The sequence below is a fragment of the Xenopus laevis genome, chromosome 6S (genome assembly GCF_017654675.1).
Source record: "Xenopus laevis strain J_2021 chromosome 6S, Xenopus_laevis_v10.1, whole genome shotgun sequence".
In the NCBI taxonomy this organism is placed as follows: Eukaryota; Metazoa; Chordata; class Amphibia; order Anura; family Pipidae; genus Xenopus; species Xenopus laevis.
Window position 1 is genome coordinate 57,918,238 of NC_054382.1, and position 15,710 is coordinate 57,933,947.

At 42.9% G+C, this 15,710-nt stretch overlaps 1 pseudogene; it reads right to left on the reverse strand.

Moving 5' to 3' along the window:
* Window positions 1-2,699: 2,699 nt before the first annotated feature.
* The window catches only part of LOC121395103, a 42,017-nt pseudogene continuing 29,006 nt past the window's right edge, over window positions 2,700-15,710 (reverse strand).

Here is a 15,710-nt window from a genome sequence, read left to right on the forward strand (position 1 = left end):
CAAGAGCAGGCTGAGGAGCAGGAACACCTTGTCCCTGCTAGGATCAGGCAGCCTCGTCACTTCAGGAGATCTGTACTTTGTTTGGACGAGCTGTCTGATGATGAGGTTGTGAGGATGTTCCGTCTGAGTCGTGCCATAGTGCAGGTTTATGGTCTCATCAGTGAGGCCATTGAACCTGTGACGGCACGGTCTCAGGCAGTGCCTGGGATGTGCAAGCTGCTTGCAGTTTTGCATTTCCCGGGCACTGGCAGTTTCCAGCAGGTTTCTTCATGCCTCATTAGCATGAGCCAGTCCACCTTTAGCAGGATGTTAGCACAGGTGCTCAGGGCACTACTGCAGCACTCGCGAAGGCTCATTTCCTTCCCCTCAACTCAGGCAGAGTGGATAAGATTGAAACAGGATTTTTTCCTAATTGGCCAATTTCCAAATTGCCTAGGAGCCATTGATTGCACTCATGTTGCGCTCACACCACCTCGCCATCACCAGGAGCGCTACCGAAATCGTAAGCGCTCCCATTCCATCAATGTGCAGGTGGTGTGTGATTCCAACATGCGCATCATGAGTGTGAGATCTGGCTTTCCCGGAAGTGTCCTTGATGCCACTATCCTGCGTCAGTCAGCTCTCCATGGCCTCTTTACCCGAGGAGAAATGCCGGACGGCAGGCTTGTGGGTAAGTTCTATTTTCAATTTCATACAAAGACACTTCAAATATTATTTTAAAGGTGATATGTATGTATTTTCAAGAATTATTTCCGTTTTTGCAGTCTGGCTACAATAGATGCACTATGCATCTTGGGACCTGTAGTTTAGTTCAATCAGCTAACTTTGTTAGGGCTTTTAATTCTTGCCACCTGATTCAGTTTACAGGTGAGATGTGTTAAGGGGATGATTTCTTAATGGATCTGCACACACACACAATTATTTGCATTTGGGGGGGGGGATTAACTCTTTTATTGTGCGACCAATGCTTATTTGAACCTGGGTGGAGTCACCTTTAGAAAACATATCGGTAAGTGGCAGTGTTTGTTTAGCAATGACCGGCTTTTGTGTGGCTACTTAAATTTATTTTGATTTGTGTTAATGAATTTTTCTTGTTTGATCTACACGTATGGCTTCTTCTGTTTTCTTGTTTGAAATGACATTACCCATGTTACTATTTTGGACAAGCGCCTTGGCAAAAAAGAAAAACAAACACACCCAGTAATGTTTTAGTGGCTTTACTGACACAATCTTTGTCAAAATCCAAAAAAGTTGAACAACAATAAAAAGACAATCTATATCTGTATAAAGTTTTTGTTTTTGGAACACACAATATTTATTTTAAACCATTAAATATGTACCTTAGCTGGAAGCCACAGGAGGAATTTGGTCTCAACATATATTTCAAAATATAGCAGCCCCTATAGACCACTAAAGGGAAAAAGCTTTACAAACGTTTTACAAATCATTTGTTGCATGACATTGATAATGCACCCCAGGATTCATCATGGCCAACTTTACATTAAACAGTATCCAAAAATTTGGCCCTTGATAAGCTTGTGTCCAAAACAATAATATAACAATCAATATGATCTACAAATGACACTTGTCACTATATGACAATTTGGCCAGTTTAAAAGTATCAACAATATGAGATTAGTGCTGGCCAGGTAGAGTGTTGGACACCCAACAATGCTTGATAGTGCAAAGTAACAACCAAGGCTTTGTGCCTTTAAGGCATATCATACACCTTGGACTTGCTATTTAATGAGCACAGGTGGAGGAGGAGGAGGAGGTAGTAGGCGTTAGCACCTATTATGAGTGCTGGGTAGCCAAAGTAGGCCAGAGGTAGCCAACATAACTTCTTGTGCAAAGTAACAATGCTTTGTGCCTTTAAGGCATATCATACACCTTGGACTTGCTATTTAATGAGCACAGGTGGAGGAGGAGGAGGTAGTAGGCGTTAGCACCTATTATGAGTGCTGGGTAGCCAAAGTAGGCCAGAGGTAGCCAACATAACTTCTTGTGCAAAGTAACAATGCTTTGTGCCTTTAAGGCATATCATACACCTTGGACTTGCTATTTAATGAGCACAGGTGGAGGAGGAGGAGGAGGTAGTAGGCGTTAGCACCTATTATGAGTGCTGGGTAGCCAAAGTAGGCCAGAGGTAGCCAACAATACTTCATAGTGCAAAGCACAAGGTACACTGTTTTCACTTTGACAGTTGCAGAATATAGGCCATTGTTACATGAATGCACATAACATGTAAACCACATAAATACAGAGCTTGATTAGCATATGGAACCTTTGAAGCAACACTGCACTAGTGATAAATACACCATAAAAAAGTGTAGTCATATGCTTGCAATAGAATTCATTGACCCTTACATGTAACATTTTTTGGCCAAGTGAATGTGTTTGGCAACACTGCAGCATCGCCATAGAAATATGTTAGAGCAAATGCACTTTTTGATGTTTGTAAGTGCTTTTCCAGATGTTATTGGAAAGGGCGCCAATGGGTGTTAGATATGGCACACCTTGGTGCTGATAACACCATACATATATACATATGTTAGAGCAAATGCACTTAGATGTTTTGAAGTGCTTTTCCAGGTGTTATTGGAAAGGGTGCCAATAGATGTTAAAATGGCACCCCTCCGTGATGAGAATGGAGCACAGTGTAAACAATGGGATGTGTTGTTTGGGAGTCAAAGAGGCATAGGCAAAGAGGCCAGTGTCAGATGGAAAATGACACAGACTGGAGCTAGGGACGTTTGTCCGCTCGGACAGGACAGTGTCCCCTTCTATGCCCCCTTTCCCTCCGATGTTGAGGAGCTTAAGGGGGTGGAGGGGGAGCAGCAGGTGGACCAGGGACTTCACCCTCAGCAGAGCCCCCTGGTCGATGAGGCTGGGCTGCCACCAGGTCCTGGAATCCACGATGGATGATCACCTGGGTCTCCCGAATATCCGTATGGATTTGGGCCATCCACCGCCTCATCCAGAGTTCCTGGCGGCGCTGCTGGTGGAGCATAGGCTGCATGGCAGCCATCATGGCGTCAACGAGCCCCGGTTGTGCCGCAGGTTGCTCACCCAGTCGCCGTCCTTCCTCCTGTGGTGGTCCCCCAATTGCTGCAGCAGCAGCAGTGGCAGCAGCACGACCTACAAGAAAAATCAAATCTAAGTATATATATTGGACATGTGCATAACCCACAACAAACGAGCGGATCTCTCTCCGATATGCCCACCTTGAGGTGGGCAATATCGCGCTGATCCGATTGTGGGCCCTAGGGACCAACGATCGGATCCTAACGAATAGGAACGGGCGGTCGGATCGCAGGACCGCATCAACGAACAGATGCGGCCGCGATCCGACGGGATTTTAGTCCCATCCAATCGAGATCTGGCCGACTTACGGCCAGATCTCGATCGGGGAAGCCCGTCGGGGGGCCCCCATACACGGGCCAATAAGCTGTCGGTCTGTCGGCAGCTTTTATTGGCCCGTGTTTGGCCACATTTAGATTGGAGGTGGTGTTTTCTTTTGGGGTGGGGGTGGCATAAACACAACATTAGAGTGAAAATTTCACACCAGTCTGTAGCTTGGAAAACAAGTTTTTTTTTTTTAGACAAAAAAAAAAGTTTGAAAGGACATGTAAACCCTCCCTCCCAGTGAGGAGGAGCTTCAGATACCTGCCACTGGTTTTTAAAAGGTTAACAGTAAAGTCTGCAGTATCCCCTTAATCACTTAGAATTCCTTCTCCTCTTCTAACTCACTCTGGCCCTCCCTCAGGAATTCCCTTTGGCTGTTGGCTAATGAGCATGCTCAGTTCTTCTCAGCTCAGATTACTAAACACACCCTCCAGTCTAACAGCCACTGAGCAGATATCATTACTGGTTCCCATAGAAACTCTGCTCTAACTGTCTGATCCTATTTTATTCTCCTAACCACCTCTCCTGAGCTCAGCTTAACCAATACATGGCATCTTTGGTGACACACAGACAAATAAAGTAAGGGGTTATTATAAAATTACTCTTACGTCTGGGGGGCACCACAGGTATCACAGCTGGTGACTGGGCGCGGCTTTCAGCTCGGTGTTCTGTAATGTGAGATAGGACATTAGTAATGCTGTAAACAAGTCAAGGAAGCAACTACATTGGCCACAACAATGAACATGTCTGTACCTTGAGCTTCCGGGGCTCTATCAGGATCTTCAGCCTCACCCTCTTCCTGGGGTTGCTGAGCGGCGTCGTCCTGGTCCTGGTCACTGCCCGAGTCAGGCCGCGATGTTTGCGGCGGTACTGCAATTGTGAATAAAGAAAACAAAAAAAGTATTAAAAAAACAAAATCATATGGAATTGCAAGAGACCTCCCACATGCTACAAATCTATTTTATTTCTCATTCCAAATACTAACTCCAATGGAATGGTACAGCAAGTGAGATGGAATGGTTAAAACTTAAAGGAACAGTAACATCAAAAAATAAGTGTTTTAAAGTAATGAAAATATAAGTGTTGCCCTGCACTGGTAAAACTGCTGTGTTTGCTTCAGAAACACTACTATAGTTTATATAAATAAGCTGCTGTGTAGCAATGGGGGCAGCTATTCAAATGAGAAAAGGCTCAGGTTACACAGCAGATAAACTCTTTAGAACATAATGGAGTTATCTGTTATCCACTATTTAACCTGTGCCATATAGACTTTTTTTAATTCCTGTTCCACAGCAGCTTCTTTATATGAACTATAGTAGTGTTTCTGAAGCAAACACACCAGTATTACCTGTGCAGGGCAACAGTACATGACATTTTCATTACTTTAAAACACTTACATTTTTTGGTGTTACTGTTCCTTTAAATACATTTGCAATGGTGCGAGCAGGAGAGAATGTAATATATGACAATACTTGTGATTTTAAAAATATTTAGCTTTTTAATCAGCAGATCTACACTTTGCAGTCTCAGCAATCTGGTTGCTAGGGTCCAAATTAGCATAGCAACCATGCATTCATCTGAAGAAGAGACTGGAATATAATTAGGGGATGGTCTAATTAGTAATATGAGTAATAAAAATTCACAATAACATCACATGTGTAGTCTTACAGAGCATTTCTAGACCCACATTTTAAAGCTGGAAAGAGTCCTTTAATTTTAAAAATAAATAATGAAGGACAAATGAAAATTTGCTTAGACTTGGCCATTCTAGAACATACTTAAAAGTTAACTTAAAGGTGAACCACCCCTTTAATGCAGTTTCTAAACATATGTACTATAGTGGGGAAATGGTTAATAAAGAAATGGCTGCCATTTTGTCTATGTTACAGCTGCACTTAATAACTAGTAATGAACAAACAGTAAAGTTGTAAAGAAAAGCACAAGAAACTCCTCTAATGCAAAACAGGAGCAATATTTTAGCAAAGAAGTGAAATGCTAAAGGGGAAATTAGACATTTATCTAAATGATGTGAATGTGGAAAAAAGGAGTCAGATGTTTGTTTCTATAAAATTCAACTTACTTCTCCAGTCTGTGTCCACTCCTTCACTGCCCTCTTTGCTCAAAATGTCCAGAAGCCGGCGCTCGTAGGGCTTCAGTCTGAGTGGAGGGACTCGCCCTCCGCCGGTCTTCTGGGCTTTAGCTCTCCTGGTAACCAGCTTTGCCCTTAGCCAATGCTTCAGGTCACTGAAGCGCTTGTACACTGTGGGGCGATCCCTGTGTAAAGCGCCCACAGTGTTCACCTTGTCCGTTACCTGCTGCCAGTGTTGTTGACGTCTGCCAGCACTGATACGATGGGACCGACTCCCAAACAGCACATCCCATCGCGCTACCACCTAGTCCACCAGTGCTCCATTCTCATCACTGGTAAACCTTCGGGCCATTTTGTTGGTGGGGCCCTCCTCTCCTCCGTCATCATCACCCTCCTCCTCCTGTCTCCTCTCTGAGGCAGTTGGTGGTGCCTCCATCTCCTCCTCGCTGCTGGGCAGCCTCTGTGTCCTCCTCCTGGGGGAGCCTCTCCGAGCCCTGGGTGGGGTGCGTGACATGCTGCATGCCCCAGATTGCGAGCGAGACACGCAGCGTGCCCTGGGGGACTCCCTGCGTTGGCTGGGGGACACCCTCCCTACACTATGCTCCTGCCCCCCTGCCCTACGCTCCTCCCTCCCTCTACGGGACCCCCCTGCCCTACTCTCCTCCCCTCTATGGGACCCCCCTGCCCTACGCTCCTCCCCTCTACGGGACCCCCCTGCCCTACGCTCCTCCCCTCTACGGGACCCCCCTGCCCTACGCTCCCCCTCTCTACGGGACCCCCCTGCCCTACGCTCCTCCCCTCTACGGGACCCCCCTGCCATACTCTCTTCCCCTCTACGGGACCCCCCTGCCCTACTCTCCTCCCCTCTACGGGACCCCCTGCCCTACTCTCACCCCCACTATGGGACCCCCCACCTGACCTACTCTCACCCCCACTACGGGCCCCCCCATCTGACCTACTCTCTTCCCCTCCCCTACGGGACCCCCCACTCTCTTCCTCCTCCTCCCCCCAGGAACCCCTCCCAGTGACTCCCCAGCCTGTGCCCCCCTCTCTCCCCCTCCTGCGATGACTAAGATCCCACATAGTGTGGGATCCAGCCGCCGTTGGCACTTCCCCAGGGCTGGAGAGACGTTCCCCCTCCTCCTCCTCCTCCTCAATCCTCCTCCTCCCAGCCATTTGCAGCCACAATTTTCCAAAAAAGTAAACCTGCCTCAGACACCTCCTCCACCTGTGCAGTCTAAATAGCAAGTGCGCAATTAGGCCGAAAATGCACCTAAAATGGCCTCTAGAGGGCTTCCTGTTTGAAAAAAATGGCAAAAAGGAAGTGGGGCATAAAAACTTCGAATCGATCGATTCGAATACAAGTGGGGCAAGGTTCACTTCGATCTTACTTCGATCTTATTCGACAGTACGCTACGACCGAACTATTCGAATCGAAGGCACTATTCCTTCGATCGCAGGATTAAATCGTTCGATCGTACGGTTTTACTTTGAACGGAGATAGCACAAAAATCCTTCGACTTCGATATTCGAAGTCGAAGGATTTTAATTCCCAGTCGAATATCGAGGGTTAATTAACCCTCGATATTCGACCCTTGATAAATCTGCCCCAAAGTGTGTTGTGCATTGGTTTCAATCTGAAAGCTAAATCCTCCCCCGCCAACAAGGGTTTTTAAGAGAGAGAGATTGCTCAAACCAACGCCCATATTTAAAAGCATAGGACAGGGGCCCAGGAAAGTGCATTGTAAGTAGCACTTCCATTATACTTAAATATATTTTGTATTAGCCTTAAGAGTGCTTCCACCCCCCCCTAGATTTCAATACTTCAACTTAAACCTGCCGAAGTGCTATGTTAGCCTATGGGGACCTTCCAGAGCAATTTTCCAAGTTTTTTATATTCGAAGGAAAATCGTACGATCGTACGATATAATCGTTCAAATCGTATGATTCGAAGTACGATCGGAATACGATCGGAATACGATTGTACGATGAATAAATTCCTCCGACTTTGAATTCGAATGGAGGATTCTATTCGATGGTCGAATTTTGAAGTATTTTCCACTTTGAAATTCAACCCTTGATAAATCTGCCCCTAAGTCTTATCACTAAACTTTTTCCTAAAAATAGCCTGGGATTTTCTGCACTAAATTGAAGTGAACATGTTATTCCCTATTCAAAGTAAAACACGATATGTAGATGTCATTGGTTTAACCCTTTGCCTGCCAAGCACGTACACCGTACGTTCTGGCAGGCAAGGGCTTTAACTGCCAAGCACGTACATTGTACGTGCTTGCAGTTTTACATGCTGTACTCTGCATCAGCGGCTTTAGCCGCCTCTGCAGAGGTTTAGCAGCATTGACAGCCCCCTGGGCAACGAGGCTGGGGGGCTGTCATGTCGGTCCTGCGACTGGATTGTCGCAGGGCCGACCTAAAAGAGGCAGACACAGCAAATCGCGTGTCTGCCTTGCTGCTCTGCTTCCTCCTGCTCACCTCGTGTTCCAGCGACGCCCACACACTTCCTGCTTGCTGTAACTCTGCAGATCTCTCTTCTCCAGCTCTTAGATCAGCCAAAAACGGTAAGTGCCCTTTATTTTACACACTTGCATACACCTACCTACCTTATACACACATACACACATATTTTAGTAGTAAAAAAAAAAAAAAAAAAACGTTTTTTTTAATTTTTCATTTTCCACTTATATGCACTTATATGCATTTATATACACTTATATGGACTTATATACACACTTATACACACTTATACACTGTCACACAATTCTTGGAAGTGTACACACATGTATACACATTTTATTTTTTTTACTTTTTCATTTCACCAATTTGTGTTTTTTTTACCCATAAAAACTGTTTATTTCAGCAGCGTGACTATTGGATAATCGATTTCGGCCACTAATTATGCTGTCGGTGCAGTTATTTTGTTATTTCATTGATTTGCACAATTTTTGTGGTTTTATTGCAATTTTATCCCTGGATTATTGTTCCTTATGTATCTTTAGTATAGTTTTGCTGTTTGGTGCTTTGGTATATTATTTTACTTAGATTGATCCGTCAGAATATATGCTTTCCAAAAATATATGGTTTTCTGGGGTCTTTTTACAGTTTGGGGGTCTTACGGCACATAACGCACAGTTGGGGTTCTCTTTTCAGCAGCTTAGTTGGCCAGTGTGAAAATTCATATGCACATTTTTCATTTGCGGCCGTACACACCATATACTTTGGTAAATCTATACATATTGGGCATCAAACTATTCAGTAGACCTCTGATGTCCATATTTGGGGTGATTTTTCTTTGTACGTAAAACATTGTGTGAGATAAATGTGGCATACTTCAACATTTTTAGGCGATTTTCAGAAATGTAAAAATCTCTATGTTTATAAAAGTTTTGCAGTTTGGTACTTTGCTGTAGAAAGATGTCTTTATCTTGGTTGTTTTCGTCAGAATGTGTACTTTCCAAAAACATATGGTTTTGGGGGGTCTTTGCTGTTAGGAGGGTCTTGAGGCACATAATATGAAGTCAATGGTCTATGTTTACAGAAGGCGAATCGGCAGCAGAGAAAACTCATATTCACTATTTACATTTGGGGTCCGCACATGCCAGCTGCCTTGGTATATCAATGCATATTGGGCATAAAACTGTTCAGTAGACCCTTGGCATCAGTATTTATGGTGTTTTACAATTGTATGTAAGAAGTTGGGTGAGATAAATGCGGCCAATTGCAATATTTTTAGGCGATTTTCAGAAATGTAAAAACCGTTGCTTTTATCGCCAAATTTAGGAAAGGCTTGCGACTTGGTACTTTGGAGTACAAAGACATGCATACCCAATTTGGATTCGCGGGAATGTGTAATTTCCAAAAATATATGGTTTTCTGGGGCGAACATACTTTTTTCTACCTTTGCCCCCCCCCAAAACTATGTAAATGTGTTGATTTTGCAGTACCTGAAATGACAGACCATATGGGGGTCTTCCTTTTGGGGCCCTATATGCCACGTGCTTGGGTACACCTATACATATTGGGCATCAAACTGTTCAGAGGACCCTAGGCTTTCATATTTGGGGTGATATCTCTTGATACCTAAAAGTATGTGGCTTATACGATGCTGCAGGGTAGAAATTTTGAGGTGATTTTTGGAAATGTCGCCAAAATCATCAAATTTAGGAATGGTTTGCGGCTTGGTACTTTGGAGTACAAAGACATCCATACCCAATTTAGATTCGTCGGAATGTGTACTTTCCGAAAATATATGGTTTTCTGGGTTGAAATTACTTTTTTCTGCCTTTGCCCCCCCCAAAACGATGTAAATGTGTTGATTTTGCAGTATCTGAATTGACAGACCATATGGGGGTCTTCCTTTTGGGGCCCCTATATGCCACGTGCTTGGGTACACCTATACATATTGGGCATCAAACTGTTCAGAGGACCCTAGGCTTTCATATTTGGGGTGATTTATCTTGATACCTAAAAGTATGTGGGAAATATGATGCTGCAGGTTGGAAATTTTGAGGTGATTTTTGGAAATGTCACCAAAATCCCCAAATTTAGGAATGATTTGCGGCATTGTACTTTGGAGTACAAAGACATGCATACCCAATTTAGATTCGTGGGAATGTGTACTTTCCGAAAATATATGGTTTTCTTGGGTGAACTTACTTTTTTCTACTTTTGCCCCCCCCCAAAACAAGGTAAATGTGTTGATTTTGCAGTACCTGAAATGACAGACCATATGGGGGGGGTCTTCATTTTAGGGCCCCTATATGTCACGTGTTTGGGTACACCTATACATGTTTGGCATAAAACTGTTCAGAGGACCCTAGGCTTTCATATTTGGGGTGATTTGTCTTGATACCTAAAAGTATGTGGGTAATACGATGCTGCAGGGTGGAAATTTTGAGGTGATTTTTGAAATGTCACCAAAATCACCACATTTAGGAATGGTTTGTGGCTTGGTACTTTGGAGTAGAAAGACATGCATACCCAAATTGGATTCAGGGGAATGTGTACTTTACGAAAATATATGGTTTTCTGGGGTGAACTTACTTTTTTCTACCTTTGTCCCCCCCCCAAACAATGTAAATGTGTTGATTTTGCAGTATCTGAAATGACAGACCAAATGGGGGTCTTCCTTTTGGGGCCCCTGTCTGCCACGTGCTTGGGTACACCTATACATATTGGGCATCAAACTGTTCAGAGGACCCTAGGCTTTCATATTTGGGGTGATATCTCTTGATACCTAAAAGTATGTGGGTAATACGATGCTGCAGGGTAGAAATTTTGAGGTGATTTTTGGAAGTATCACCAAAATCTCCAAATTTAGGAATGATTTGTGGCTTGGTACTTTGGAGTACAAACACATGCATACCCAATTTAGATTCATGGGAATGTGTACTTTCCGAAAATATATGGTTATCTGGGGTGAACCCACTTTTTCCTACTTTTGACCCCCCCAAAACGATGTAAATGTGTTGATTTTGCAGTACCTGAAATGACAGACCATATGGGGGCCTTCCTTTTGGGGCCCCTGTATGCCACGTGCTTGGGTACACCTATACATATTGGGCATCAAACTGTTCAGAGGACCCTAGGCTTTCATATTTGGGGTGATATCTCTTGATACCTAAAAGTATGTGGGTAATACGATGCTGCAGGGTAGAAATTTTGAGGTGATTTTTGGAAATATCACCAAAATCACCAAATTTAGGAATGGTTTGCAGCTTTGTACTTTGGCGTAGAAAGACATGCATACCCAATTTAGATTCGTGGGAATGTGTACTTTCCAAAAATATATGGTTTTCTGGGGTGAACTTGCTTTTTTCTACTTTTGACCCCCCCAAAACGATGTAAATGTGTTGATTTTGCAGTACCTGAAATGACAGACCATATGGGGGCCTTCCTTTTGGGGCCCCTGTATGCCACGTGCTTGGGTACACCTATACATATTGGGCATCAAACTGTTCAGAGGACCCTAGGCTTTCATATTTGGGGTGATATCTCTTGATACCTAAAAGTATGTGGGTAATACGATGCTGCAGGGTAGAAATTTTGAGGTGATTTTTGGAAGTATCACCAAAATCACCAAATTTAGGAATGATTTGTGGCTTGGTACTTTGGAGTACAAACACATGCATACCCAATTTAGATTCATGGGAATGTGTACTTTCCGAAAATATATGGTTATCTGGGGTGAACCCACTTTTTCCTACTTTTGACCCCCCCAAAACGATGTAAATGTGTTGATTTTGCAGTACCTGAAATGACAGACCATATGGGGGCCTTCCTTTTGGGGCCCCTGTATGCCACGTGCTTGGGTACACCTATACATATTGGGCATCAAACTGTTCAGAGGACCCTAGGCTTTCATATTTGGGGTGATATCTCTTGATACCTAAAAGTATGTGGGTAATACGATGCTGCAGGGTAGAAATTTTGAGGTGATTTTTGGAAATATCACCAAAATCACCAAATTTAGGAATGGTTTGCAGCTTTGTACTTTGGCGTAAAAAGACATGCATACCCAATTTAGATTCGTGGGAATGTGTACTTTCCAAAAATATATGGTTTGCTGGGGTGAACTTGCTTTTTTCTACTTTTGACCCCCCCAAAACGATGTAAATGTGTTGCTTTTGCTGTACCTGAAATGACAGACCATATGGGGGTCTTCCTTTTGGGGCCCCTGTATGCCACATGCTTGGGTACACCTATACATATTGGGCATCAAACTGTTCAGAGGACCCTAGGCTTTCATATTTGGGGTGATTTTGCTTGATACCTAAAAGTATGTGGGTAATACGATGCTGCAGGGTAGAAATTTTGAGGTGATTTTTGGAAGTATCACCAAAATCACCAAATTTAGGAATGATTTGCGGCTTGGTACTTTGGAGTACAAACACATGCATACCCAATTTAGATTCATGGGAATGTGTACTTTCCGAAAATATATGGTTTTCTGGGGTGAACCCACTTTTTTCTACTTTTGACCCCCCCAAAACGATGTAAATGTGTTGATTTTGCAGTACCTGAAATGACAGACCATATGGGGGTCTTCCTTTTGGGGCCCCTGTCTGCCACGTGCTTGGGTACACCTATACATATTGGGCATCAAACTGTTCAGAGGACCCTAGGCTTTCATATTTGGGGTGATTTCTCTTGATACCTAAAAGTATGTGGGTAATACGATGCTGCAGGGTAGAAATTTTGAGGTGATTTTTGGAAATGTCGCCAAAATCACCAAATTTAGGAATCGTTTGCGGCTTGGTACTTTGTAGTACAAAGACATGCATACCCAATTTAGATTCGTGGGAATGTGTACTTTCCGAAAATATATGGTTTTCTGGGATGAACTTATTTTTTTTACTTTTACCCCACCCCAAAACGATGCAAATGTGCTGATTTTGCAGTATCTGGAATTACAGAACTGATAGCTCAAATGAGGTGTCTACAGTTTAGGGCCCCTATATGTCACGTGCTTGGGTACACCTATACATATTGGGCATCAAACTGTTCAGTGGATCCCAGGCTTTCATATTTGGGGTGTTTTACATTGATACCTAATGATGTGTGGGAGATACGATTCTGTAGATTGGAAGCTTTGAGGTCATTTTTCAAAAAATTCACCAATTTCTATAAAACATTATAACTTTAGGAAACAATTGCAACTTGGGAGTTTGGAGTACAACGATATGTTTACCCATTTTTGATTCACCAGAATCTGTTCTTTCTAATAATGGGTAGTTTTCTAGGGTAAACCTACTGTTAGTGGAATGTTTGGCCTTGAAATCAGAAGTATGCCGTTTGGGGAGCGGTGCTTTGGACATTTGCTAGTGTACTGCTTTTAGATTTTGATCTATACAAGTGAGAAATCTCCATAAAACTATATATATTTGGTATTGCCGCGTTCAGGAGACACAGACCTTTCCAAATCAGCTGTTTTCTCATACATAAAGTAAATAATGTTTCTGATATATGTGATTGTTCTTTGTGAAACATGATTTTTTTCATTTTATTGGACACTTAGAAGCCTATATTTTTTTACAGAAGTAGAATTACACCAAAATTCTTGCATATTTTGAAAGTTCAGGTTGTCCTGAAAAAAACAATATATTGTTTTCCTGGGTAAACTAAAAGACCGCCCCAGGAAGGGGCCTAAAAGTGAAAGAGTGCAAAATATCTAAAAACTGCTTGGCAGTAGATGTTCGCATCTAGGACAAAACGGCTGGCAGGGAAAGGGTTAATAATAAGTTGTATTTTTATATAAATGTCAACACCACAATCGGAAAATGTCAACTTTCTCAGCTGACATTTAATAGTCGAATGTTAAAATCTCTTTTTGTTTGTTTTTGTCGAATGTTAAAATCTCTTTTGTTAAAATCTCTTTTGTTAAAATTTCTTTTGTTCTACCCAAATATCCTCTTGTAACATTAACTCAAAAGCATTTTTATCTAACATATGTAATATGTAAAACAGGGATCCTAAATCCATTACTGGTCCTCATCCAACAGCATTAACATCTGCAGAACCTATGTTATTTGTTAAATAATAATTTTCTGGCTTTAGTTTAGTTGGCTGACTGCAAGATTTCTTTTATTACCATAGCCCACCTATTGTGTCTAGGCCTCAGAGCCAGTACAGAGATATTCCACAAAGTCAATATAACTGTCCCTTTGTGCACAAGTCATCAGGAAAATATTATGGTATAGATGGTATAGAACAGGGCTGTCCAACTGGCGGCCACCCTGATGTGGCCCTCCACATCAAAGTCTGCCTGCTGTGTCTGTTTACCATATGAAAACTTTAAAAGGTATCACTACAGAGATTAACTGCCCCCTGCATTGTCTAAACCTCAAATTCAGACTAATTCCCTGTATTGTTCACACCTGTGATCCCCCTGCATGGTCCACACTTGTGACACCTCTATTGTTCACTACCCTAAAGTCCTGTACTGTTCACACCTGAGACCCAGACTGAAACTGCCCACATTGTTATCCTGTTCACACCTTATGCAAAATGCTAATGGGGCACCAGCACTGTATCACTGTATGTAGTACATATTAGACTGGTCCTGATTCCTGTCTCCTGCTCTGTTCTGCCTTCCCTATGCTCCCTGTGTGTGTCATACTTTTGTATTTGTTCTGGGGGTTTGTTAGCAATTGAAAATTATTGTTAGTGCCCCCTAAGGTGTTTAATCATATGCTGGGGTACTGTATTATACACAGGGGAGGAGGAGGCATATGGATTTATGGGTATGTCTTATATGACTTAGCTTTTTTTCACATATGAGTGGCATCCTTGTCAGGGCAGGCACATGGTAGCTTGGCATCCTTGGCAAGAGCTTCAATCAGTGCCCCCTGTCCTGCATTACCATTTCCTTCCTTACCATGATGGTTTTTAAATAAAGAGAGCAAGAAAGTGTACAACACTTTTTCATTTATAATACTGCCCCCTGTACCTGTGCAAGCAAGCTCAGCAGCCATTCATCATACAGCCCTCCTGCAGCCATCATATTGCCCCCAATCTTTACCTGTGCCAGCAGCAGCCAAAAATAAATCTGATCACATCATATTGCCCCCAAGTATTTATGTACCTGTGCACAGCAAACATATGGACCCCAAATCTGTACCTGGCTGTACCAACAGGAAGCTTCACACTTTACAGTAATAGAAAGAATGTCTTCAGTTCAGTGCAACTGTGCAAGGCTGAGAGCAGCGAGAGCCACACCAAGCAGGCTGCCAGCTCTCATGGGTGTGGTTTAAAGTGGGTGTGGTCTAAAAACAGGGAGTGGCTAACACTGTCTTCCGTTATCGGCCCTCCACCATGTAGATTGGAAAAATTCCGGCCCTCGGTACCATAGAAGTTGACAGCAAGTATAGAACAAATTATATTTGATTCTGGTTTAGGTTTATCCTTTGCTTGGCCAGTTTTATGGATGAACATGTACAGTTATAGGACCTGTTATCCAGAATGCTTTTTTGAACTTTTTTGAAGCTTGGCTTTCCAAGTTTTTTCTGATAGATTAAAATCCTTCGAATCGTTCGATTCGAAGAATTTAATCGTTCGATCGAAAGATTATTCCTTTGATCGTTCGATCGAACGAATTGCGCAAAATCCTTCCACTCCGATATTCAAAGTCGAAAGATTTTAATTCGCCAGTCGAATATCGAGGGTTAATTAACCCTCGATATCCGACCCTTAATACATCTAC